This window comes from Macrotis lagotis, chromosome 7, assembly GCF_037893015.1.
Source record: "Macrotis lagotis isolate mMagLag1 chromosome 7, bilby.v1.9.chrom.fasta, whole genome shotgun sequence".
NCBI classification, from domain to species: domain Eukaryota; kingdom Metazoa; phylum Chordata; class Mammalia; order Peramelemorphia; family Peramelidae; genus Macrotis; species Macrotis lagotis.
In genome coordinates, this window is record NC_133664.1 from 95,671,301 (window position 1) to 95,698,615 (window position 27,315).

The 27,315-nt window shown below is 37.3% G+C and overlaps 2 pseudogenes; one reads left to right on the forward strand and one right to left on the reverse strand.

Annotated features, from left to right (window-relative positions):
- The first annotated feature begins 14,958 nt into the window (after positions 1 to 14,958).
- LOC141494082 (deoxyuridine 5'-triphosphate nucleotidohydrolase, mitochondrial-like) lies at positions 14,959 to 15,427 on the forward strand (annotated as a pseudogene).
- A 566-nt stretch (positions 15,428 to 15,993) lies between these two features.
- On the reverse strand, positions 15,994 to 16,507 carry LOC141492758 (deoxyuridine 5'-triphosphate nucleotidohydrolase pseudogene; annotated as a pseudogene).
- Between the last annotated feature and the right edge of the window lie 10,808 nt (positions 16,508 to 27,315).

Here is a 27,315-nt window from a genome sequence, read left to right on the forward strand (position 1 = left end):
CTCTTCATTATTTCTTGAAAATATTTCCATGTTTTTCTAAGCTCATTGAAAGCATCATTTTTTTTTTAGGATTTTGCAAGGCAAATGGGGTTAAGTGGCTTGCCCAAGGCCACACAGCTAGGTAATTATTATGTGTCTGAGACCGATTTGAACCCAGGTACTCCTGACTCCAGGGCCGGTACTTTATCCACTGCAATACCTAGCTGCCCCCAAAGCATCATTTCTTATAACAAAGTAGTATTCCATCATAATCACATACCACACTTGTTCAGCCATTCCCTAATTGATTGGCACCCCTGCAATTTCCATTCTTTGCCAGCATAAAGAGAGTTGCTATAAAGAGTTTTAGAACATATAGATTTTTTCCTTTTCCCCTAATCATCTTTTTAAAAAAATCTAGAAATCTTTTCTGGTCAAAAAGTATAGGCAGTTTAATAACTCCTTGGACATAATTCCAGATTGCTTGCCAAAATGTTGGATCAGTTCACAGTTATGCCAACAATGAATCAGTGTCCCAATTTTTCCATATCCCCTCCAACATTTATCACTTTCCCCCTTCAATCCTTTTAGCAAATCTGGTAGGTATAAAATGATATCTCCATGTTGTTTTAATTAATATTTCTCTAATAAGAAATTATTTAGAGTTTTTTTTAATATGGCTATAAATGGTTTTGATTTCTTCATTAGAAAACTGCCTGTCCATTTCTACTTTTTATTATAAGAGATAGCTTGCTAGGAAAAAGTATGGAGGTATATACGTGGAAGTGAGGCTGAGATAAACAATAGATACTAATTAAAATTGAAAACTTTAAAAAAAGACAAGCACAATATCATTTGACTATTCATCTATTAGAATGTGATTCTTAGTCTTACCAGTGGTTTCAATTTCCTATAAATTTTGAAAGTCATCAAGTCAGAAAGAACCATGTACTAGACAAAGGACTAAGGTAGGGATACCAAAAAAAGGCCAAAATAGTCCCTGCCCCCAAGGAGCTCCTATTCTAATGAAGGAGAAATCCAAACAACTCTAGAACTACAACATATAGGGAAATTTGGAGGTAATCTCAGAGAGAAAGCACCAACAGTGAGGTAGTTGGAGAAAGTTCTACCATGAAAGGACTCTATTAAAAGGCAGAATTTGAACTATATCTTAGAGGAAGCCAGGGAAGTTAGAAAACTGAGGAGAAGAGTGAGGTAGCCAGTGCATCTGAAAATTTTTATCCAGAGTCTATATTGGTTCTTATTTTTTATTTTTTTCATTTTTCATTTTTCATTTTCATTTTTTTATTGATTTTGTCTTTATCACTCCCAAAGTTTTAATACTCCTCTTCCTCCTCATCTCAGAGAGTCATCCAATTTTTTAAAGTCAAAGAAAGAAGATGAAAAAAATCATCCTAACTGATTTTACCCATTTTTCCAATACACAGGAAAACGTTTGTGGGCCTCCTATCTCTGCAAAGATTTGAGGAGGTTTTATTTAGACTTTATGTTCTTTCAAAGTAAATCTATGTCCCCAATGTCCACTTCTACACACTTCAAGACTCAAGGTTATTATTTGGAGGAAATTGGTGAACATCTTTCTGAGAAGGCTAGGTTTGGTTGATTGCTTAAGTTCATGAGTCCTGAACTGTAGAAGAGTTAGAGCTGATTAAGCATCACACTTAAATTCAGTACCAAGATGGTGAATCCTCTGAAAAGATCCACCAGGACCCGAGGAGGGGCAATCCAGCCCAAGTTAGGAAAAGAGGAGCAGATTAAGATTTTGATGCTGTTCAGATAAATGACTGCTGTCCTTCCAGCCTGGGTAAAATCAAATACAGAAAAAGGCTCATGATTAAATTGAAAAAATAGAAATAATCTCAGTATCATGTCAGTGGTTAAATATAATAGATCATTCCCCATTGGGAGCAGGAGGACAATTACTCTTAGTTTGATACTGTTTTAAGACACTTTAGTCCAGGGATTACAAGGAGAGTGGAACTTCCTGGATCTAACTTCACCCTCTGAATCTGTTTTCCTATTAGAAAATATTAATGCTTTATCTTGCTTCACATAAGGCAGGGGAAAAAATCACACCCTTCTTATTGGAGGGAGCCTTCTGACATTACAAAGCTATTTTCTATTTAAAGGTAGCTAATAGAAGAACAGAGATGCTTTATTTTAAGGTCATATTCAATTTCTTAAGTATAGATCTGCAACTACCAGAATATTTCAAGGCTGGAAAGGATCTTCAAGATTGTTTAGTTTTTATCTAGTAATATCAAGTCTCAGTAAACAGTAAAAAAAATGTGCTAGCAAGAGACAATGGGAATAAGAAGAGATTTGTTATATATAAATGCTGCTTAACCATGAAGACCAGTGAGAGACAGGGAATGGTTATAGTGCCCTGAAAAGAGTACAGGAGTCAGAGGACCTTCCAAGGCAATTCATTTAACTGTTCTGGGCCTTGATTTCTTCACTGGTAAAATGATTCCCTAAGGTTCCCTTCCTGCTCTAAATCTGTGACCTGATGAACATCAGAACTGGGAAGTTTGAAAATTCATGAGTGTGTTTTGTTGAATTGAGAAATTTATCTCATCTCCTGTCTAGAAAAACTGAAAGGAGAACAGGGGAGAGGGGCAGCTGCAATGGTCAAATCCATCCCTGTAGGTCTTTCTTTCTCTTTCCATGTGGAGGGGACATGATTCTCTAAAAATAAAATTAGGGCAAGTTCAGCTATATTCTCCATTGTGGACAAATCTAGACTAAATATATTAGTGCATGATAGGAATGTTGACTTTTGTCTCCCCAAAGGGGAACACCCATTCTGAGAAGAAGAGTATAGATGACTGTAGTGTCATTAGTATGGGAAGAACCAATCATAGAGTTAGGATGTGGGATTTTCAGTTTGTTATCTGACCTGGGATTTCATGGGTATGTCAAGTTTTCTGTGGGTAGATCCCTGGTAAGCAACTCTGGTAAGCAACTTTTTCTGCAATTTAAGAATCTCACAGAGTTTACAAGTGGCTTACCAGAGTTACACAGGAAGAATATGGCAGAGGCAGAACTTGGATACAGGTTTTCCTGACTGTTAGACCAGTTCTATCTCCACTACACCATCCTGTCTCTTGGACTGCAGAGGCCTCATGGAGAGGAGGATCTGAGTTTCAATCCAACCTTAGGCACTTGCTAACAGTGATATCCTTGTAAAATCATTCAAACTGCTCAGCCTCAGCTTACTAATCTATGAAAGTAATGACATCTATCTAATCAAGGAGTTATGAGAATGAGTTTGATAATATAAAGTGCTCAAGACTTGTGACAGAAAATATCATTGCTATCCAAAGAAGGAGCTGTGAAGTTAAAATGAAGACCAAAGTTTATTATCTTCAAATTTTTAAAAACTGTCTTATGTATAGTTATTTTTTCTCTCTAATGCTTTCTATCTTCCACTTGAATCTGATTCTTCTCTTATGACATGTTCAACATCAATCTATGTTTAGCATGGTTATAAATGCTAGAATATCTAGCATTTAAATAAATAGTACTCTGTGTCTTACAAAACATTTTTTAAAAATTTAATTATTTAATTTGTTTTTCCAACTACATGCAGCAGTACTTTTTAATCAATCATTTATTTGGCAAGGTTTTAAGTTTTACAATTTTTCTCCCTCCCTCTCTTCCTTCCCCCTCCCATGATAGAAAGCAATCTGATATAGGCTCTAGATTTATGACCATGCTCAGTGATTTAATATTTTATTTTTCCCCAAATATGTATAATAGCAATTTTTAACATTCTGTTTTTGACATTTTGAGTTCTTTCTTCTCCTAATCCCCAATGGAGAAGGCAAGCAATTTGACATAATTATATATGTATATTCATGCAAAACATGTTTCCATATCAGTTTAAAAATAAACAGAACAAAAATAAGAAAAAATAATAAATATGCTTCAATCTGCATTCTCTGGAGATGGATAGTTAATTGCTAACTGTTCTGATTATTAGTTATGTAGGGGGGAAAGTGGAACAATTTTGTAACAGTTTGGGACAGATATTGGGAAAATCTCTTGATCATTGAAGAGGAAAGATATGTTTTTTTAGAGCCATCAGGGGGATCTGATGGCTGTGGATCAAAGATAGTAAGTCAAACTGAAAGCAGAAGATTTATTAGCATGGTAAAGAAACTGCTGGCAGCAGTTTCAACTTCCCTGAATACAAATTTAGTTTATAGACCTTTTCAGTCAATTTTAGAATACATGGCCAATCAGCAGCATTCCATAGCAACACAGGATAAAGAAGTAACACTTTTTCCAGTAGAGGGTAGAGGAGAGAAAGCAGGAACAATTCAAGAGGAACACTGGCCATGAATCTGGTAGAATCTATTAACAGAATGACAAGACATTCCCTGTTCAAGGGATAGAGACAAATGGAGATGACCAAATACTTTTACAATTGTGAAAAAGGTCCTTTTGGACAAAAATGCAGGGATAAAGAAACCATTGGGAACAGTATGGAGTCATCTCTTATCTAATGACAACTAACACTTAGGATAAGAATGGATAAGACCATTGACTTTATGCAGTTTGCTCTATTACTTTCTTCTCCCTTTCCACTATTAGATTATCAAGTGGTTGGGGATTTCTACAATTTTAGTCCATCAAGTTGTCAGAAAATGATTCCTGATTCCTATTTTCTCTCTCTCACAAGACTGTGATTTCTAGAAACTATTTGAAAAGTATATTTTTTCCTTTAAAATAAACTTGAAATTTTCTAAAAAATTGACCCTGTAAGCTGAATGATACAGTATCTGCATTACATTATCTATATATAATTATACTAGGTACAGAAAAATATATTGTGTATCTCAATATCTATGTGTGTATACATAAGTGCAAATATATACTATATATTCATATATAAATATACTCCATGACTTCCATCAGGATACACATTTATATAGTTACACATATATGCATATTTGTGAATATATGTAAACACACATACATATATGTACACATATATATCATGTTTGAAGAAGGTTGTCTCTGACTAGGGAAATTCATGGAGGCTCATTAAAGGAAAGAGTTAATTTGGACATTAAAAGATTGATTGAAGCTTAACAGGCAGATATCCAGATGTGATTGTTAGTTTTAGTCCTGCCAAAGGGGCTATTGAGATTGATGAATAACTAAAATAGTCTAGGATTGCCAACTTGTCCATAGTTAGTGGGAATCTTCTCAGATACTGAAAACTCTTAGTTTAGTAAATTTTCTAGAGTGCCCAAGAGTGAATGAGGAAGCTGAGATTTTCCACCTTCCTCCCCACAAGAAAATAAGTCAGGATTGGAATATTCAGAGGAGGGAAACCATATCAGGAGTGGTCTGTCTTAAGTTTAGAAACATGAGTGATATAACCATTTGGTTCATTCAAGGGAATGGTTCTGGCAAGCCTCAACAGGTTGTTTCTGGTCATTGCTTGTTTCTGCAATAAGATTTTCAAGAGTATTTAGACTTCATGGGCCAGGATTCTTATGTAGAATCCATTAGAGATCTGTGCTCTCTGCAGGGATCACTGGGTACTCAGCATGTTCTCAAAGTGCCTTCTCTGAAAGTGTCTGTCCTCTCTTCAAATATATCCCTGGAAAGTCCCAGGAGCTTGTAAGACATTATTTTCACAAAAAATACTTCCTCATGATTTAGTCACACAATTATGCTTTAGGGGGAAGGAAATCAGACTGGCAGAGAGAGAGTCAAAGGCTCATAGACCTAGAGGGGACTCGAAATGAATCCAGTACAACTCCATTTAATAGTTGGGGAAACTGAGGCATAGATACATGAGGTTATTTGCCCAAACTCACACAGGTAGTAAATGTCAGAATCAGGATTTGCACACAGATCTTCTGAACCCAGAGCCAGCTATATCTTTCCCATGGCATCTTCTTATGAGAGATGAATGTGGAAAGGAGTGGAGATATACATGGGACATGCTTAAAACAGCAACATGCATAAACTAGAAGATTCTGAGGAATTTAGAACTCTAGCAAATAGGAAGTCTAAGTTGGCATAAGATTATACTACTGAGAATAGGAAGAAACTTTATAGGTCATCTCCTCTTGTTCTATACTTTAGGAAACTGGGCTGCAGGTGAATTAAATGATTTCCTTCAAGTTACAGAACTCCAAAGGGGCAGAGTTGGGATTTCCCAGATCCTCTTACTCCAATACTGACTCTCCCGTTTAATTTCTTCCAAATGTAGCCTCTGCTGGATCAGGAATCCAAGATTGTAGTAACTAAGGATAGACCTCAAGAAAGGGGCAACTTTCTCTCTTTACCCTGGGAAGTTCAGCCTTGTGTGTCAAAGGAATTGAGTTATAAAAGGAGAAAAATAAAGGGAGCAGGACAGGGTCAGGGTATCCTCTATCCTGCCCCTACCCTGAAGAATCCCTACTCCATAGCAAGAAGAATCCTATTAACTTTTCAAAAATATATTTTGTTAAACATTTCTTAATTACATTAAACATTTTAAAACTCTCATTAAAAAAAAAACCCTTTGATTTCAAAATTCTCTTCCTCTCTCCTATTCCTCCCACTTCCTGGAGAAGATAAGCCATTTTATATTGATTATATGTATAAAGTCAGACACAACATTCCCCAATTAGCCATGTTGCCAAAGAATACAGCAATAGTGAGAAGTCTTTCAGTTAGGGTCCATAGGTCTCAGGAAATCCATGGATAGATTGTAAGGAGTCTATGAATTTGAAAGGGAAAAATTATTTTTACTTACCTTGAAAATCAGTGTTTTTCCTTTAATCTCTTCAGAATGTAGCATCCAGAAAGTTTCAAAAAGCCAATGTCCTGTGAGTTGGGAGAGTTCTAAAGCAGAACTGACTCTCCCTTTCCCTCTTTCCCTTTTGCAATGGAAATTAAATTGAAAATGTGCAGAAGCAAGGTAAGTTTGCTCCATAAAACTCTCAAAACTTCCTTTAATTAAATTGAAGTATTCTAATTGTGAATAAAAAATTAAAAATGGGTTCAAAAGGCTTAAACATCACAAAACTTGCTTTTGAGACAAAATTAAGAACTCTTGATTTACCCAAATGGGCTTTAATAGTAAGAGGGATATTTCAATTCCTTTAATTATTTTTATAGATATTGTTGATTTCTATTAACAAATAACAATGGTCACTGGGTGGCACTGCAGACATCTTGGAGGCAAAAGAGTCACGTTGCTTTGTGAAGGTCTTGAGCATAACTGATAAAGTTCTCCTGTTAAGGGAAAGTCTGACATACACTTCCACCATCCTATCTTGAATTGTCCCACCCCAGTCTGAATTGAGGGTTGATTCTTTGAGGGACAAAACTAGAAAGTAGCTTTCCAGAAGTGTAAAGATATATCAAAGTCTAATATTTACTATAAAATTTTAATAACTATATTCCTGGTAAAAACTTGATTTCCTTAGCTATTGTGAGGAATGGAATATTTCTTCCTTTAGATTTTGAAAGGAAGACATGTTCTGTTATCCTTTATCCAAGAAAGAATTATGTCCTTTAGACATTTTGTTTTTGCAAGACACTAGGGTTAATTGACTTGCCCAGGTATTACATGTCTAAGACCAGAGTTTGAACTTAGGTCCTTTTTATTCCAGGACCAGTGCTCTAGCCAATGCACAGTTGCCCATGTTCTCTAAACTATGAAAGGAAGACTTGTCCTACCCTCCTTAATCCAGGAAAAAATTGTGTCTTCTGATAGTCTTGGAAAGGGATACTTACCCTGCCTTCCTGGTACTTAAACTTATAAAAAAAATATTACCTCCCTCAGAAAGATAACATTGTAAAAGGATGGTTCTCTTAACTCCTTCTTCCTCTCCTTTCTCTTCCTCCAAGTACTTTCCTTTATCAACCATTGACCTCATCTTTTTACTTTATTATTCCATTATATTCAGCTCCTTCCTGTGCCTTGTCCTTATTTGCTCCTCCTAACAGCTCTTATAAATGAGAAAGTTCATGAGTTATCAGTATCTTCTTCTCATTCAGGAATACAGAGGTCAACATCATTAAATTCCTCATAATTAGTCCTTCCTGTACACTCTCTCTCTATGAATCCTGTACTTGTTCTGTTCAGTTCTGGTTGTTTCACCTGGAAGGTTTGAAAGTTCCCTGTTTCGCTGAAAGTCCATCTTTTCCCCTGAAAGCAGATGTTCAATTTTTCTAGGTGGTTGATTCTTGGTAATTAAGTTATTTTGCCTTCCAGAATATCATATTCCAAACCCTAAGAGCCCTTAATGTAGATGCTGCCAAATCCTGTGTAATCCTGACTGTAGAGCCACAGTACTTGAATTATTTGTTTCTGGCAGCTTGTTGTATTTTCTCTTTGACTTGATAGTTTTGGAATTTGGATTTAATATTCCTGGGAGTTTTTCTTTTGGGATCTCTTTTAGGAGGTGATCAGTAGATTCCCTCAATTTCTATTTCACCCTCTGCTTCTAGGATCTTAGGGCAATTTTGCCGCATTATTTCTTGAAAAATGAAGCCTAGGCTCTTGTCCTGGTCATGATTTTCAGATAGCCCAATAATTTTTAAATTATCTCTCCTGATCTGTTTTCTAGGTCAGTTGTTTTTTCCAATGAGAAATTTCATATTTTCTTGTAATTTTTTTCATTCTTTTAGTATTGTCTTATTGTTTCTTGATCTCTCTCAAAGTCATCAGTTTCTTTTAGCGCCATTGTATATATTTGAAGGAATTAATTTCTTCAGAGACCTTTTTTTATCTCCTTTTCCAACTGGCCAATTCTGCTTTTTAAGGTATTCTTCTTCTCATTTGCCTTTTTGGGTTGCTTTTCCATTTGGCCTAAACTGGTTTTTAACATGTTATTTTCTTCAGAATTTTTGTAATTCTTTCACCAAACTGCTGACTTGGTTTTCATGATTTACTTGCATTGCTCTAATTTCTCTTCCCAATTTTCATCTACCTCCTTTGTTTTTCAAAGTCTTTTTTTGAGCTCTTCTATTGTCTGAGTATATTTCCTATTTCTCTTGGAGGTTTTGGACACAGAAGCTTCAGATTTGTCATCTTCTGTGTGGGTAATTTGATCCTCCATGGGACCAAAGTAATTTCCTATGATCAGGTTCTTTTTTTCTGTTGTTTGATCATTTCCTCAGTCTATGACTGATTTACCACGCTTCCAAGGCTTTGGGGTGGGGGGGGTGGGGACATTTCCCAGGGTCCTTAATTCCTCCAGGGTCTTATGAGAGGCTCTGACTGCTCCCTTGCCTGTGCTCTGCTCTGGAGATGACCACAGGTATTCCCCTCTGCCATGGAACTGTGAGGAGGATCCCTGTTTCATCCTAGTGGTATGCCACCTGGATCTGAGTGTGGGTAAACAGCAGAGTCCTGCCCCAGGGAGAGTAGAGAGAACTCTGCAGTCTCCCCAACCCCCCTATCATCTCTGGGCTGGGAGCTCTGGAATGCTGGGTGGTTTGGTTCCTCTTCAGGTTCATGTCACAGGGTTGCTCTGGAGCTGACGTTGATTGGTGCTCCATGCTTACTCTGGTGAGGCAGAGTTCTCTCACCTCCCCTTCAAGCTGATTTGGTGATCCCTGGCCCAAGAGATCTGGAAACCACCCCCTCTGCCACAGATCCAGGCACCCCCAGGAATCCAGGTGCCCTGTAAGCTGTTCCTGGAAGCCTAGAGAAGGTTTTTTCTGGCCTGGCTGTGCTGCAGCTCTTTCCAGTCCCTGGTCCCATGAAACAGACTTTTCCTGTGGATCTTCTAAGTTGTCTTGGATTGGAAAATTGTATCACTCAGTCTTTCTGTGTGTTTCACCCCTCTAAATTTTGGAGTTTCCGGGGAATTCCTGACCTCATGCCACCATCTTGGCTCTGCATAAAAGTCATTTTTTGAAGAATTTCAGCAGACAGATTAGATAGCTTTTACAATTCAGCAAAGACACTATCTGGAATTAAGAACTCTAGGGGATGCTTTAATAGAGGCTATTCCACTTGCTCTTCTGTGACCAGTGACTTTTTCAAATATCAGAAATGTGGTTCAAAGACAAGATGAAACAATATTCCAATTTTTTGATCATTTATATAATGCCAATTTTAGTTTAAAGTATGATCAGGAAGGAGGAGGGCAGAGTCAATTTCTCTCTTACTTTGTTAACAATCTTCAACTTTCTCTGTCACAGAATATAAAACTTACTCAGCCAGAACACCAAATTAAGCATCCCCAGTTCATAGCTGAACTAGCCAACACTAGATGACAGTCTGAGCATCAAATAACAGGGATTTGTTATTATTATTGCCAGGAATTGGGCCATTTGGAAGAAACAGTGCAAACTTTTGGAGAACAACAAAAAAAAGAAACTAAAAAGACCTTCCCCACAGCCTTGGGGTGCTTTGAGGTAAATTTACAGAATCTAGTCTCTATTTGCCATCTCTGCCCATCTCCCAACTAGGAGAAGCACCCAAAGAGAAGTAATACAGAGCCACCTATCTCTGTTCTGGTGCACACTGGGGCTTCCTTCTCAGTTCTAGATCCTGGTAAAATCCCCCTCCCTCTTCCTCGGAATTCAGTAAGTAAATTAGTGGTAGGGGTATCAAACTAGCCTTTTCAAGTTTTTAAAATTTCTCCTCTTTCTGTTACCCTTGGATAGGACCATTTTCAGTATACATTCCTTCTTGTTCCTAAATCCACTTGTTACCTTCTTTGTCGTGATATTTTGTCCTTCTTAGCTACTGTTCTCAGATTCACTTCTACTGACTGTCAGACAGATCAATGATCCCCCATCTTATTGCTATGGCAGCCTTGACACTATTGCCTCAGCCTGACTGGAGGGAATCACTGGCATTTATCAAGGTCCTGCTCCAGTTATGAATGGCAGATGGATATTGGGAGAATTGCTACAGCTGCCCCCCTAAAGGTCCTTTTCTTCCTCTTCCATGCATTGCTCAAAACCTCTTCCTCCTGCTGCTATTGAAGGTACTAACCTTTGATCCAATGTTAAATGTCAAAAGGATTAATTATTTCATGTACCTCCCCATGCTCTCATCTCAGTAGTACATGGGATGGCTAGCAGTTTATAGTGGACAGTGGACAGTCTTGTTTTTAAATCTGGCCCATTCAGTTCTTAAACTTTGCTCTAATAACCTGGTTGTGCAGCTCTCTCTCTCTCTCTCTCTCTCTCTCTCTCTCTCTGCTCATTCTATGCTAAATTATTACTCTAAAACTCTATTCAAAGGAAGTTAGGTGGATCAATGGATAGAACACCAGCCTTGGAGTCAGGAGGACCTGAGTTCAAATACATCCTCAGACACTTAATAACTACCTGTTTGTGTGCCCTTGGGAAAGTCATTTAACCCCATTGCCTTAAATAAATAAAAAACTCTCTATTTGATAACAGTTGGGAAATAAGATTAACTAACACAGTTTAAATGAAATGAAAGATTTAAAATGTGAATTACTCCTTTTATTTGTTTGGGGTTTGGATGTAATTATTTTAAAAAGACTAATTTAAAATTAAGCAGCAATAAAAGATTACCATCTAAGTTAGGATGTCATCATTTTCTAAATTTCAGGGCATAGCTCCTTGCTAGGGAATTTTTAAAAGTATAAGAGTCCTGGTTTCAGTTACAAACTACAAAGATAATCCTTCCCTTTAGAAATCAAGTTAGTAACTTGAATTTAAACTAGGAGAAATGGTGTACAATAAATATCTGTAGGAAGGTTTTGGTTTTTTATTTTTTAGGTTTTTGCAAAGCAAATGGGGTTAAGTGGCTTGCCCAAGGCCACACAGCTAGGTAATTATTAAGTGTCTGAGACCGGATTTGAACCCAGGTACTCCTGACTCCAGGGCCGGTGCTCTACCCACTGTACCACCTAGTCATCCCAAGTTTGGTTGTTTTTTTTTTAAAGCAAGTCTCACTTGCAACAAACCAGCATTGATTTGATTTCAGAAAGAAGAATCTGTAGGAGTTTTCCAGAGCCAAAATTCAACCTTGAAAGAGAAAAAGAAACAAGGCTATTTATTAATTGTTAATTGATATTAAGAAATTGTTTAAGCTATATAATAATATTTTAATTGGATATTAATATACATTTGGGTTGATCTGTGCATTACTAAAATATATTATATTAATTTGAGTTGGGTTTGTTTTTTTTAGTTTTTTAAGGCATAATTGTTATCATGCTATTTTCAGTGACCTAAATGCTATAATATTAAGAAATACTGATAAATATAACAACTAGGATTATTAAAGCACAGATTTTCTCTTAAACTCAACTTTGGGAAATTAAAATTGTTGATTTGATCACAAATACTGTATCGGGTCCTAAAGTTATGACCCTTATTGGGTTTTCTCTGACCAGTCTTAATTGACTTGATCTCAAAGGTATAGAAACAGTATAGTTTATCTAACCCTGATGCAAGAGTATCATTTTTGCAGAATTCTGGCAAAATCTTTACACAAAATGAAGGTATAATTGTGTATTTATAGTTGTTAAGCTTGCTATATAAATTAAGATGGAAGATATACAGAAAATCAGTCAAATGCTGTCCAAATGAACCTTACATATAGAATTGTTTAATACTGTGATAGAAGTCTGTACTAGTCTCTTTTTTTGAAAAAAATTTCATCTATAAGTTAATTCATTGTAATGCAATATTGATGATAATGACTGTGTCCAACCTTGATTAATAAAATCAGGAAAAGGGAACAATTATTGTTTTCCTTGTATTGCTGTTTTTCATTTGTGCTGTTATTTTGTGCTGCAGATTTTTCTTTTGACTCAACTGAAGCTAATTATTCTTCTGCTCTCATTGAACATTGCTCAAAACATTTTGAGGGGGGGGGGCAGAGCCAAGATGGTGGCATGAAGGCAGGAATTCCTAGAAATTTTGTTCTGCCCAAAACTCCAAAAGTCATCAAATTAAGACTCTAGACAATATTTAGAGGGGTAAAACCCACAGAAAGCCTGAGTGATATGATTTTCCAGTCCAAGACAGCTTAGAAGTTCTGCAAGAAAGGTCTGTTTCACCAGGACTGGAGGTTGGAAAAAGTTGTTGATGCCCCAGCCATAGCACAGCCAGACAGAGTGCCTAGATCCCTGGGGGTGCCTCAGTTTGTGGCAGAGAGGATGGTTTCCAGACCTCCTGGCCCAGGCATCACTGGTAACAACTTGAAGGGGTGGTGAGAGAACTCTGCTGCACCAAAGTGAGTGTGGAGCAAGTGCTGGCTTCGGAGCATCCCTGTGGTGAGAACCTGCAGTGGGAATCCGGGAAGCCACCCAACACGTCCAGAGCTCTCAGCCCAGAGATGGTAAGAGGGTTAGGGGAGACTTCAGAGGTCTCTCTGTTTTCCCTGTGGCAGGACTCTGATGTTTGCCCACACCCAAATCCAGGTTGTAGTTTGGGCTCTCATAGCACCAAAGCTGAGCAGGAACTCTCCTCATAGCTCCAGGGCAGAGGGGAGGGCCTGTAAAGCACAGCCAAAAGATCAGTCAAAACCTCTTATAAGACCATGGAGGAATTAAAGTCCCTGTGGGTTGTCCCCACAACTCCCCAAAGCCCTGGAAGTGTGGTAAATCAGTCATAGACTAAGGAAATAAGCAAACAAAAGAAAAAGAAGAATATGACCATAGAAAATTACTTTTGTCCCATGGAAGATTCAGAAGATGACAAAATCAAGGCTTCTGTACCCAAAACCTCCAAGAGAAATAGAAAATGGGCTTAGGCTATGGATGCATTCAAAAAAGACTTTGAAAAGTAATTAAAGGAGGTAGTGGAAAAATTGGGCGGAGAAATGAGAGCGATGCAAATAAATCATGATAACCAAATTAGCAGCTTGGTGAAAGAAATACAAAAAAATACTGAAGAAAATAATATGGTAAAAACCAGTTTAGGTCAAATGGAAAAAGAAACACAAAAGACAAATAAGAAGGAGAAGAATGTCTTAAAACGCAGAATTGGCCAGGTGGAAAAGGAGATTAAAAAAGCTCTCTGAAGAAAATAACTCCTTCAAGTGCAGAATAGAACTAAAGGGAGCTGGTGACTTTGAGAGAACTCAGGAAGAAATAAAACTATTCCAAAAAACTGAAAAATTAGAAGAAAATGTGAAATATCTCATTGGAAAAACAACTGACCTCAAAAACAGATCCAGAATAGATAATTTAAAAATTATTGGGCTACCTGAAAATTATGATCAGGAAAAGAGCCTAGACTTCATTTTTCAAGAAACAATGCAGCAAAATTGCCCTGATATCTTAGAAGCCAAGGGTAAAATAGAAATTGAGGGAATTTACCAGATACCTCCTGAAAGAGATCCCAAAAGAAAAACTTTCAGGAATATTATAGCCGAATTTCAAAATTCTTAAGTCAAAGAGAAAATACTAAAAGCTTCTAGAAACAAACAATTCAACTACCAAGGCTCTATAGTCAGGATTACACAGGATTTGGCAGCATCTACATTAAGGGCTCATAGGGCTTGGAATATGATATTCCACAAGGCAAAAGATTGTGGTTTACAACCGAGAATCAACTACCCAGAAAAACTGAACATCCTCTTTCAGGGGAAAATATGGACTTTCAATGAAACAGGGGACTTTCAAACTTTCCTATTGGACAAAACAGAGCTGAACAGAAAGTCTGATCTCCAAGTACAAGACTCAGGTAAAAGAAAGACATGGCAAATGAGAAGGACTAACTATGAGGAATTTAATGATGTTGAACTACTCATATTCCTACATGGGAAGAAGATAATGGTAACTTATATGAACTTTCTCATTTATAAGAGCAGTTAGAAGGAGCATATACAGACAAAGCACAGGAAGGAACTAAATATGATGGTTTAATATAGTAAAAAGATGGAGTCAATGGGTGATAAAGGAAAGTAATGGGAGGAAGAGAAAGGAGAGGAAGGGTCTAAGATATCTTACATAATAGTCAAGAAAAAGAGTTTTCAATGGAGTGGAATGGGGGAACATGGTGCCCCCGCAGCCCGAGGAGCAGCACCCCGTGCACCTCCGCTTTGCCCACTTCTTGGAGCACGCCATGGCCCCCTCCAAGGGGTCAGCGCGGGCTGTGGGCTATGACCTCTACAGTGCCTATGATTATACAATACTGGCCATGGAGAAAGCCCTGGTAAAAACAGACATTCAGATTTCTCTCCCTTCTGGGTGTTATGGTAGAGTTGCTCCATGTTCTGGCTTGGCTGCAAAACATTTCATAGATGTAGGAGCTGGTGTCATAGATGAAGATTACAGAGGAAATGTTGGTGTTGTACTATTTAACTTTGGCAAAGAAATATTTGAAGTGAAAAAAAGTGACTGGATTGCACAGCTGATTTGTGAGTGAGTATTTTATCCAGAACTAGAAGAAGTTCAAGGCTTAGATGATACTGAACGTGGATCAGGAGGTTTTGGTTCTACTGGTTAGAACTAAAATTATATATTCAAAGTAAATGTAACATTAAAACAGTTAATAAAATTAATTTTCACTTATGGTTAAAAAAAAAAAGAATAGTAAGAGAAAAAAAAATGTACTTCAGTCTGTGTTCAGATTCCAATGGCTCTCTCTGGGATGAATTGACTTCTTCATCATATTTTCTCAATATGGTATAGAAATCTATCTTACCTAGAGAAAAAAATGAGAGGAAATGGATGGGATAAGGAAGAATGGGGGGAGGGAAGGGGGGAATAGGTTATAGAAGAGAGGTAAGTTCCTAGGAGAGGATACTCAGATACAACACACTTTTGAACAGGGACTGGGTGAAAGGAGGGAGAGAATAGAAAAAATAAGAGAGTTGGAAGAAATAGTAAAGGGAAATATAACTAGTAATAGCAAGTACAGGAAAAATAATGAAGCAACTTCTTTGGTAGACTCATGATGAAGAAGGCAATTCATCCCAGAGAGAGCCATTGGGAATCTGAACACAGACTGAAGTACACTTTTTCTCTCTTACTATTCTTTATTTTTTACCATAAAATTACCATAAAATTAATTTTATTAACTGTTTTAATGTTACATTTACTTTGAATATATAATTTTAGTTCTGACCAGTAGAACCAAAACCTCCTGATCCATGTTCAGTATCATCTAAGCCTTGAACTTCTTCTAGTTCTGGATAAAAAACTCGCTCACAAATCAGCTGTGCTATCTGGTCACCTTTTTTCACTTCAAATGTTTCTTTGCCAAAGTTAAATAGTACAACACCAACATTTCCTCTGTAATCTTCATCTATGACACCAGCTCCTACATCTATGAAATGTTTTGCAGCCAAGCCAGAACGTGGAGCAACTCTACCATAACACCCAGAAGGGAGAAAAATCTGAATGTCTGTTTTCACCAGGGCTTTCTCCATGGCCGGTATTGTATAATCATAGGCACTGTAGAAGTCATAGCCCACAGCCCGTGCTGACCCCTTGGAGGGGGCCATGGTGTGCTCCGAGAGGTGGGCAAAGTGGAGGTGCACGGGGTGCTGCTCCCGCTTGCTGGGGGAGATGGCGGCAGGGGTGGCTTCAGAGCAGGGCATGGCTGTGCAGAAAGCAGAAGAGATGGATGAGGTGCTCAGGGAAGCCCCTCTCTCTTACTAGTCTTGAAGTTTCTCATCTTTTTTGGGGGGTGGGGAGTTTATGTTTACTCTCACAACAAGATAATTGTAATAATATAAAATAAATAAAGCAAAAAAAGACCCATTTGGAATTCCCTTTTGATCCAAACTACTGAAAGAAGTGAGCCTTGAATGTTCCTATTTAATTTTACTAAATCTGATTTTTCTTATAACTGTTTGAAATAAGTAACATATATTACAATTTTTAGAAATCATCTAAAATATTTTAGTTGTTTAAATGACTTGTATTCATGTCTACTATTAAATATGATTAATTAATAAACATTCTACTATGAAAACATTTTTATAAAGCCTGTTTTGAGTCAATTGGGATTATTGATATGTTTTAACCCCAAATTTATTTCATTATTTTTAAGCACAGCCATTATTTGCAACAATAGAATGAGTTGTGATATAATGAGATTACTATTGCCACTGTGGCACAGTCATCACATGGCATATTCTGATCCTTTAGACAATAACGTTTAGAGCTAAATCTCTGTCTAATTATAGGAAATCATTATTAAAGATTTCAGGAAACTAGAAATTAGCCTTCCACTTCTAAAATCCAGGTATCAAGGAAATTTCATTTGGAGTAATGTCTATGAGATTGACAACCTTATGTTTATGACTGATAAGTTCATTGAAAAAGGTTGGGGAAGCAATATTCAACAAGTTCTGAGATTGGACTGAATTCTCAAATTGTCATTTGAAAATGTCTCACTTGGAAGATTTAAAAATCTGACTGAAGGTATTTGATCATCCATCTAGTACTACATGGAAACTAATCTAAATGAAAAAAGATAGTTGTCCTTTCTTATGGCTTTGGTCTTTGAGGTAAATTCCTATAATCATTGTAAGATCCAGGTTTGTATTTCACTCTTGCCCAGTTGAGCCTAGTTTATTATCCTTTCCTAAGAAAGTAAAAACTAACCTCCATAGAAATTTCAAACACTTCTCAATATTACTTGGGTGGCATCAGACAATTTGCATCATCCTTGGAAATTGCAAATGACTCTCAATCCCTGTGGAAAGACCTTGTTTCCTATATCCCATACCCTGTAAAAGACATGCTCTCCCCACTATCCACTGCTAGAGTCTGTTCTGACTCAGTCTATCTTTCCTTCCTTCAATAAACAGCTTTACATTCCATTTGCCTCTATTACTGTCTTTTTATACCATGGACTTCCAGTCCTCAATTTTTAACCTTTCATTTGGTGCCCAAACTGGGAGACAAGTAAGAATTCTGAAGGCTCTCAAACAGGGAAGCAGTGAGCATGAGGTAGCATCTCAGGCTACCTCTTTGATCTTGCCAAAGGAATTCTGAAGGCTCAGAACCAAGGAAGCAATGAGCTGTGGCAGGACATTCAGACTAACTTTCTAATCTTCCCAGAAGGAACCCTTGCAACCCTCTCCTGGACCTATCAAGTGTGTGAGGACACGTTTGGGTCTTAGTCATAACCAGTGAGCTATTCTGTAGATCCTCACATCTCATAATACTCTTCTTCATGGGGACCTGGAATTCCAAAAATTCCCTGAAACCTTCAGTAAACTGAACAATTTGTGTCAGAAGTATGGCAGCTGTGTTCAGCTGTTTTTTGAACCAAAGCAGCACCCCCTCTTTTAGTTCATTGATTTCCTCTGTCTCTAATTTATTCATGCAAGCATTTAAAGATATAATATATACCCTGATAGCCACCTTGAGTGAATCCCATAGGTTTTGGTATGTTGTTTCATTATTGCCATTATCTAGGATGAAATATTTAATTCTTTCTGTAATTTGCTGTTTGATCCACTCATTCTTTAAAATGAGGCTATTTAGTTTCCAATTAGTTTTGGGTCTATATCTCTCTGGTCCATATGATTTTTTTGCATTATGATCTGAGAAATATATATTCATTATTTCTGCCTTTCTGCAGTTGATCATTAGGTTTTTATGCCCTAGTACATGGTCAATTCTTGTGTAAGTGCTATGTACTGCAGAGGAAAAAGTATATTTCTTTCTATCCCCATTCAATTTCCTCCAAAGTCTATCAAGTCTAGGTTTTCTTACAATCTATTTACCCCCTTAACTTCCTTCTTGTTTATTTTTTTATTAGATTTATCTAAACATGAGAGTGGGAGGTTGAGGTCTCCCACTAGTAGAGTTTTGCTATCTATGTCTTCCTGTAGCTCTTTCAACTTCTCCTCTAAGAATGGCATACCATTGGGTGTATACATATTTAGTATTGAAATCACTTTATTGTCTATAGTACCTTTTAGGAGGATAGTTTCCTTCCTTATCTCTTTTAATGATGTCTATTTTTACAGCTGCTTTGTCTGAGATAAGGCTTTTTTATTTTGCTCCAACCTTTTACCTTTACTCTCTCTCTCTATATATATATCTCTGCTTCAAATGAGTTTCTTGTAAGCAGCATATTGTAGGATTCTTGTTTTTAATACACTCTGCTACTTGCTTATGCTTTAAGGGAGAGTTTATCCCATTCACATTCAAAGTTATAATTACTAACTCTTTATACCCTCTATGCTATCTTCCCTCTCTTTGCATTTTTCTCTTTTTTCCCCTTTATCCATATTCCCCAGTATTTTCTTTCTGAATACTGCCCCCTTCAGTGTGTTTGCCTTCCTATATCAACCCCCTTACCCTTTCTTTCCCCTTCCTCTTTCCCCTTATTCCTTCCCTTTCTTCTGTTAGTTTCCTTTTTCTCTCTCCCTCCCCATTCCTCCCTCCCCTTTTCCCCTTTTAATATTTGAAAGGTAAGATAAATTTCTTAACTTAACTCAGTGTGTGTAAATTAAGTTTAAGCCAGGTCTGATGAGAGGAAGATTCAGGTCCTTCTCACCTCCTCCCTTCTTCCCCTCTATGATAATAGGTCTTTTGTGCCTCTTAATGTAATGAGTTTTACCCCATTCAATCTCCTCTATCCTCATCTCCTTAGTCCCCCCTTTTAAGGAGGTATTGTTTTTAAATCATTCTATCTCAGTCACAGAAAAGTCATGAGTGTCCCTCACTTTTGGCTAAGTATATTCTCTCTAAAAGAGTTACAATTCTCAAGAGTTATGAGAATTTTTCTCCCAGGTGGGGATATAGCCAGGTTCATCTTATTGGATAGCAGTTTTTTCCTTTACCCTTTTTAACCTTTTCATGTGTCTCTTGAGCTTCCTGTTTGACGTCCAGATTTTCTATTTAGCTCTGGTCTTTTCATCAGGAAATGTTGGAAGTCTCGCATTTTGTTAAATGTCTATCTTTTTCCCAGGAAGAGAAGGCTCAGCTTTTCTGGGTAGTGCACTCTTGGCTGCATTCCAAGCTCCCTTGCTTTTCAGAATATTTAATTCCAGGCACTTCAATCTCTTAATGTCAATGCAGCCAGGTCCTGTGTAATACTTACTGTGGCTCCTTGGTATCTAAATTGCTTCTTTCTGGCTGCTTGCAGGATTTTCTCTTTTATCTAAGACCTCTGGAATTTGACCACAACATTACTTGGTGTTTTCATTTTGGGATCTCTTTCCAGAGGGGATTGATGTATACTTTCAATAACTATTTTGACCTCTGGTTCCATGATACCAGGGCAGTTTTCCATCACTAAATCCTGTAATATTAGGTTCAGGCTTTTTTTCTCTCTCTTCAGTGTTTTCGGGAAGACCAATAATTCTCAGGCTGTCTGTCCCTTCTTGATCTATTCTAGAGGTTAGTGGTTTTGCTGATGAGGTATTTTACATTTTCTTCTATTTTTTTTTTTTGATTTTTTGGTTTTGTTTAACAGATTCTTGCTTTCTCATGAAGTCATTAGTTTCCAAAGACTCCATTTTTTCTTAAGAGAAGAATCTTCTTCATTTACCTTTTGTAATTCCTTTTCCAATTGGTCAATTCTATTTTTGTAAGGGTTTTCTATTTGACCAATTGAGGCTTTGAGAGAATTATTTTCTTTTTGCATTTGCCCAGTTGAGGATGTGAGATAATTATTCTCGTTTTGTATTTGTCCAATTGTATTTTCCAAAAATTTGTTTTCTTGTTACATGTTAATTTTCTCTCCCAGAATTTACATTTGATTTTTAAACTCCTTCCTGATTTCTTCAAGGAAGTCTTTCTGTGCTGGACACCAGATCATTTTCTCCTCAGAGGTTCTAGGATCTTTTCCTTCCAGGATTTTTTCTATTGACCTTCCTTTTCACTGGCCTTTCTTCATTTTTCCTAAGACCTTGTGTTGGGGAGGGGCTGCTTCACAGAGGTTTGGTGTTGAGATCCCTAGAGGCTTAACTCACTGGGTTTAGTAACTTCAAGTGGTCTGGCCAGTACAGGGCATTGGTTGCTTTTTGGAGTGTCTGTGAACTTGATTTGAGGCCCTCTCTCTTGGCTTGGAGGGGGTGGTTAAAGCTTCTGAATATTTTTATCTTTGAACAATGGTGGACTTTGCCCTAAGTCAAGGTAATTGCTCTCCCTATTCACAGCTGAGGGAACTCTGCTGCTCACACCTGAGCCTGGGGCAGAGGTCAGCTGTAATTGTGTTTATTTTGGAATAGGCTTCAGCTGAAATGAAGGCATAGACTCTGAGTTCCTCCAGATCAGAGAAGCCCAGGGATCAAAGTCTGCAACTCTCCCTCACTGGAACTCACCCTCCAGTCCTGTTGGAAAGCTCTAGACCAGAAGTGCCACCACCAACATCCCTGCTCCCCAGTTGACCCATGCCCATGTGGCAGATCAGACCAGTCCTGCTCTCAGGCTCTCACCCTATCCTGTGCTCTCCTGGGATCACCCAGCTCTGCTGCTCACCCAGCTCTGAGCCTGGGGCAAAGATGGTTTGTAATTGTGTTTGTTCTGGGAAAAAGCTTCAGCTGAAATGAAGGTATGGACTCTGGGTTCCTCCCAATCAGAGGAGCCCAGGGATCTATGCCTGCAGCTCTCCTGCACTAGAACCCTCCCTCCAGCCCTCCCAGCAAGCTCCAGATAGTCAATGCCAACACCAATGCCTCTGCTCCCCAGTTGGCCCCTGCCCCTGTAACAGATCAGGCCAGTCCCATTCTTAGGCTTTGTCTCTTACCCTGTGCCATGCTCCCAGCAGAGTCTGCCCTCTGCACCCAGGCTCACCCATGATCCTGGAAGACAAACCTTGAGGTAGATATTCTTCTCCAAGCTTCTCTTTCTGGGCCTTGTCTATCGGATTTCTGTTAAGAGGTTTGTTTCATATTTTATACTAGGGAAGATCAGGAGATTTTAACACAGTGCCTGTTTTCTCTCCACCATCTTGGCTGGAAGTTGCAGCATCCCCTCCTTTTGCAACTCCTGCTCAGCTTCTCAAATTCTCCTCTTCCATCAACCTAACTCTCATAAAATGAGTCTAAATCCTTGAACTACATCAGACCTTCCCATCACCTCCACTCCACTGTCTGACAACTCCTTACCTCCCAGTATCTGAACCATGCCCTTTCTTTGTTTCATTCTTTGCTGAACTGCAAGAATACTGACCCCCCCCCCCACCCCCAGTTGATTTCTCAAGATATGGGAAAAATTTGCAGCACAGGATTTGAGGAAGAAAAGTAAAGCTCTTTTACACTACTTGGCCCCAATTCAATTTAGAAAGTCAAAAAAAAAAATGAACCTTGGACAGGTAGATAAATCCATAATGTCATCCTTCAATTAGACAAAACAACTTCCCATTGAAAAAACTGCCTCCCTCTAAGAATCCCCTTTTCTGAATTTTCTTCTTGCTGCCTCCTTTCCACTGCTCTACAGCTAAGGAAGGGGAGGATCATCCATCCTTGACCAGAATGGCTTGGCACCAACAGATAAAATTTACCTGAAAATTGCCACCTTGAAAGGGGATAGTCTATCCTCCCATTCCTTGCTCTAGTTTGGACCCTATTCTGGGAATTTCTCTATCTTCTATTCTTCTTCTTTCCTTCTTATGACTTTTCTCAGAGAAAAATTATTATGAAATATAATTCAAATCCTGAGTAATCTAACATCCACCCCATTCTGGGAATTATGCCAACCGAAATGTCTCAAGAGTAAAGTCATTAATTATATAGTTACTATATAGCTTATATATAGTTAGAAAAAATGAAATTTTTAACAGTTATCATTACAAGCAAGGACAATTTCTTCATAAACTAGATTACTGAGAATTTAGGATTACATCATTGAAAAGATGATTTTTGGAATTCATAAGATGCTTAACTGAGTTACAAAGAAAATCTTGAAAGGACAAAGGGACTTTAAAAACATTTAGTCATTGATCTTCCTCAAAAGTTTTCAATTTGGAGATCTAATTTGATATTATTCTAAGTGATAAAGGTAGTGTTGGGATTCAACCGGTTCACACTAGTTCAGTAGAATCGATAATGAACTTTATGTTGAGTTCAGAGAACCAGTTGTTAAAATGGCACTTGTAACTTGTAATCAGGGTTCCCTCTAAAGTGGGTGCCTGAGCAGTCACCCAATGTGAAAAATCACAAATTTACATTCCTTACTTTTTTTTTAATGTTCATTGGGGCAATTTCTAAGTGCCCTTAGTAATATTCATTCCATCCTTAGGTGAAAACAATTGATTGAACTATGTTTATAATATTTATTCAATCATTTCTTAAAACTCATTATTCCTTTGATGAAATGCTAAATTTTAATTCTTTAATTTTTGTTACATTTTTATTAGTAAAAAAACATATAATGTAAAGAGAAAAAGTGTCAAGCAACCTGAGGGTGACAAGCTGTCATTTGTTTCCTCTTTGTGTTACATCCAAAATTCCCTTAGGATATCATGAATGCACTGAGGGGAACCAATAGGAAAATGGTATGCAATGAACCAATAGAAATATGGATTTCAAGAGTTATCTTATTGCCCATTTCAGAAGCCATGGAACTAAAAGGAAAAAAAGAATCAGAATAGGTAGAATGAATTTCATTTCTGCATATGTTCCAACATTGGCTTGCTGTGCTCATGTGGCTGCTTTTACTCCATAAAAACACATTTGCTTACCGTGAGTAATACAACATAAAAAATCTACTTTTGTGTACCTCTTTTATTGTTCTTGAGTATTAAATGCATGAAATATTAAACTACTTTTTGATGTATCTTTTTGCATACTTAAAATGCTCATTAGGGCAGAGAGCTGGTTGTTAATTTGTTTGAAACTCACAACTAATGGATTTGAAATTTGGTGATTTGTAGCTGCTATTATTGTTTAAAGACACTAAAAGAAAAAAAAAGAAAAATCAGTGGAGAAATGTTTTTAAATCAGCAATTCTATTTTTCAGTCTTTCATTTTTTAGATGTCTGGATTTTTCCTACCTTTGTTTAAAGTCAAGAAGTTACTGTTTGTTTTCACTTATGAAAAAGTAAATTGCTTGACTTCATGTTATATAGTTGAAAAGTATAGCCCAACAGAGGACAGCAAAAAAAAGCAAATCCAGCTCCTTTCTCTGAGGTCTCTGTTGATTCGGTATGGGCAAGATCAGCTGACCTTATCATTATTGTTGTTTTTCCTTTCTGCCATTGTTGTATGCACATCATCAACATCAACAGGTTGGATACTGGACTGAGTATATCATGGAAAATAGCACAAGCTGAAGACTTGCACTTTCTCCTCAAGGGGAAAACACCTGTCTGATATCTCCACTGAGTACCCGGTACTTCTGTTTTTGCTTGTCTCTTGTTTGTCATCTATTTTGTTCTACAAAACCACTGATACATGTGACCCTTGTGAATATGCTACTTACTATTCAAATGTTCTTTAGGTCCTTTCACACAATATTATTGCGAAATGACTATCTCAAATCAAAATTCTAACAGCTATCCCACATCTCTTTCCTTATTTGAAAACTACCACTGACCTTCCTGTGAACCCTATATGACCCCCCCCCCCCCCAAGCAGGAAGCAGCCACCAAAGACTGGGCAATTATCCCAATTCCCTTGAAACATCCACCCCTCATTCTCCCATATCTTCTTTGCAGCTGGAAACTCCCATCATGGTGAATTGTTAGAAACCCTCCAAGCATGATGTGGTTAGCAATACTGTTCCCTCTTTGTCCAAAGATGCCAGTCTAATCAATCTCCAATAGTCTTTTTAGTCAAGGGACTTTCCTTTGACTAGCAAGCACAATTTATCTTCCACCTTACCCACTCCAAACCCTAACTGACCCTAAAAATTAAAACAAAAAGTTGGAATATTAAACCCAGGGCTGTCATTCTTGCCCAGCTGAGTCTAGTTGAGAAAATGAAAACGATTTCCATAGAAACTTCAAACAATTCTCCATTTCCTTTGGCAACCCCAAACAATTTATATTCTCCATGAAGATCCCAAATGACTCTCAATCCCTATAGAAACCATACCACTATACTTCCTATATCCCATACCTATAAAAAAGCATGTTCTCCCCATTACCCACTGTTGGAGTCTGTTCTGCCCCAACCTGCTGCTCTTTCCTTCAATAAACAGCTTTATATTTCATTTACCTCCATTGCTGTCCTCCTTAGACAGTAGGTTTTCTGACCTCACCTTTTGATCTTTCAATCATGTCAGGTGATCACAACCTAAAAAGGATGACCTGTGGTCTAGTTTTAAATTTCTTTTTCATTTTTAAAATTTTTAACAAGAATTTATTTTTCCCTCTCTTTCTGATTCTTTTAAACATTGGCAAAAGGTTAAAACTTATTTATAAACCTACTAGATGCACACTGTTCCAAAAATGATTAATTAATGTGAAAGTTATTTTTATTGGTGGAACAGTGTTCAAATGGGGGAAATAAAATAATACCAAATACTTTAACATGATTCTTTAAAAACTACATTGTATAAAATTAATTTGGTTCTTAAAATTTTCTATTTATAAATGAAGATCTCTTTCTGACAAGTGCTAAAGAGATTCCAAAATCATAGGTTTTAACCTAAAATTTGTAGTGAGACGTATCTTTTACCAGAAAGGAAGATATCTTTAAGTAAGCTAAATATAATTGGAAGAGGCTGATCATTGACAGACTGCAGAGATACAGGAGAAAGAAGAAATGGGACAGAAGTTTTTATTATTTACTTTCTCTCTTGAGCTTCTTGATTGTATGGGTTTTTCAGTCAAAGGGGGCTGCCCCCCCCCCTTTGATCTTTGTAATTTGCCTTTGACTCTAATTCTTCCATTCTTTTTGCTGCCTTTCCCTGGTTAGAAAGACCTTATATTTGTTGCCTGCCCATTCTTCTACGAACCCTTTAATTGTTAAATGCTATCATTATCTCTAATATGCCTCTCATTTTTTTCTTTAATTGATCTTTAGATGATAAAATTACATCATATTTAATCAAAATGGGGAAAATATCAAAGTATGATAATTACTCTTAAGTTTCTATAATCATATTCCTGGTCAAAAGTAGATTTTCGCGAAATATGTCCTCTTTTAATTTTTGAAAGAAAGACTTGTCCTGCCCTCCTAAATCCAGGAAAGAATTGTGTTCTTTAGACTTAGAAAAGAATATTTGCCCTCCCTCCTGGTACTTAAAATCATAAAAAATATTACCTCCCTCAGGAGAGATAACATTGTTCCTCAAAGTTGAATAAATAATAGAATAGTCTCTAGGGAAGTTTAAGGTTTTGTCTCCTCTTGCTATGTATATTTTATTTCCTCTCCTTGTTACTGTATAAGTTTTCTGATCATTCTCAGATTAAGGTGACCATCTTTAGATGGTTTCCACCTATAGGTTAATTGTAAATCCAAGAGAATAAAATTTCATGTTTAAATTTTATTTTCTATTGTTTGTTTTAATCCTAGGTTTTATGGTTCTTATAATTTTAGGGTTTATAGGTATAAGAATCCCTCTCCAAACTCCATTTGGAGGTCCAGTTTTCTAGTTGGACCCCTACAGAAGCAAACTAAGAGAAATTTTAATAAATGTATATGTTAATCTAATTTATTTGTTCTTTCTTAAGACATTTGTCCCTTATTGGGACAACTCTGGCAGTTAACACATTTAATTTAATGATTTTTTTTTTACAGGTCAATTTTTTTACAGAGGTTTGCCAATATTTAAAAACTTTTATCATCAGCCATGGTTTTTCTTTGTTTCCTTCTTGTTAACCATAATTTTTTCCTTCTCTTTGTGAAGTGTCAAAGACTAATAATTACTACAAGTTTTTATAACTATTCCTGGTTAAAGGTTGATGTTTCTTAACTATTGTGAGGAATGGAATGTGTCCTCCTTAGACTTTGAAAGGAAGACTTGTCCTGTCCTCTACAATGCCTTTATAATTTGGAAAGAAACTCTTGTCCTGCCATCCTTAAACCAAGAAAGCTATCATGAGAGCTATCAGATTTTTAGGGGGATGAGCATCTCTCTGCTTTCAGATCCTTATCCTTGGTTCCTAGGTTTGTGTTCATTTTGTAGGTGAAGTAATTGCATTCAACTCCCCTTGTTTTTAGTGATCTAAGATTAGTGAACAAATCAAGATGTTTGCGGGCTTTTTCCCAACCTCAGCTTGACTTTTTTGGTGTGGGTTGAGAAAAAGGGAAAACATCCTGGGAGCTAGAATTTAGGCTTAACACCACAGCCTGGGCTGGGTAGGAGTGGGGTAGGGGAACAGCAAGTACAACAGTTGATATGACAACAGTTTCTCAGTGGGTATCCAGGTGGCTTCCTAGGAGAGGATGAAGCTGGTGAGTTTTCAGAGCCCTCTCTCACTTAAATACAGTTCTCTTGCAAGTCATGTTATCACCTTCCTGATATCAGTCTTTTTTCTAGAATAGAGGAG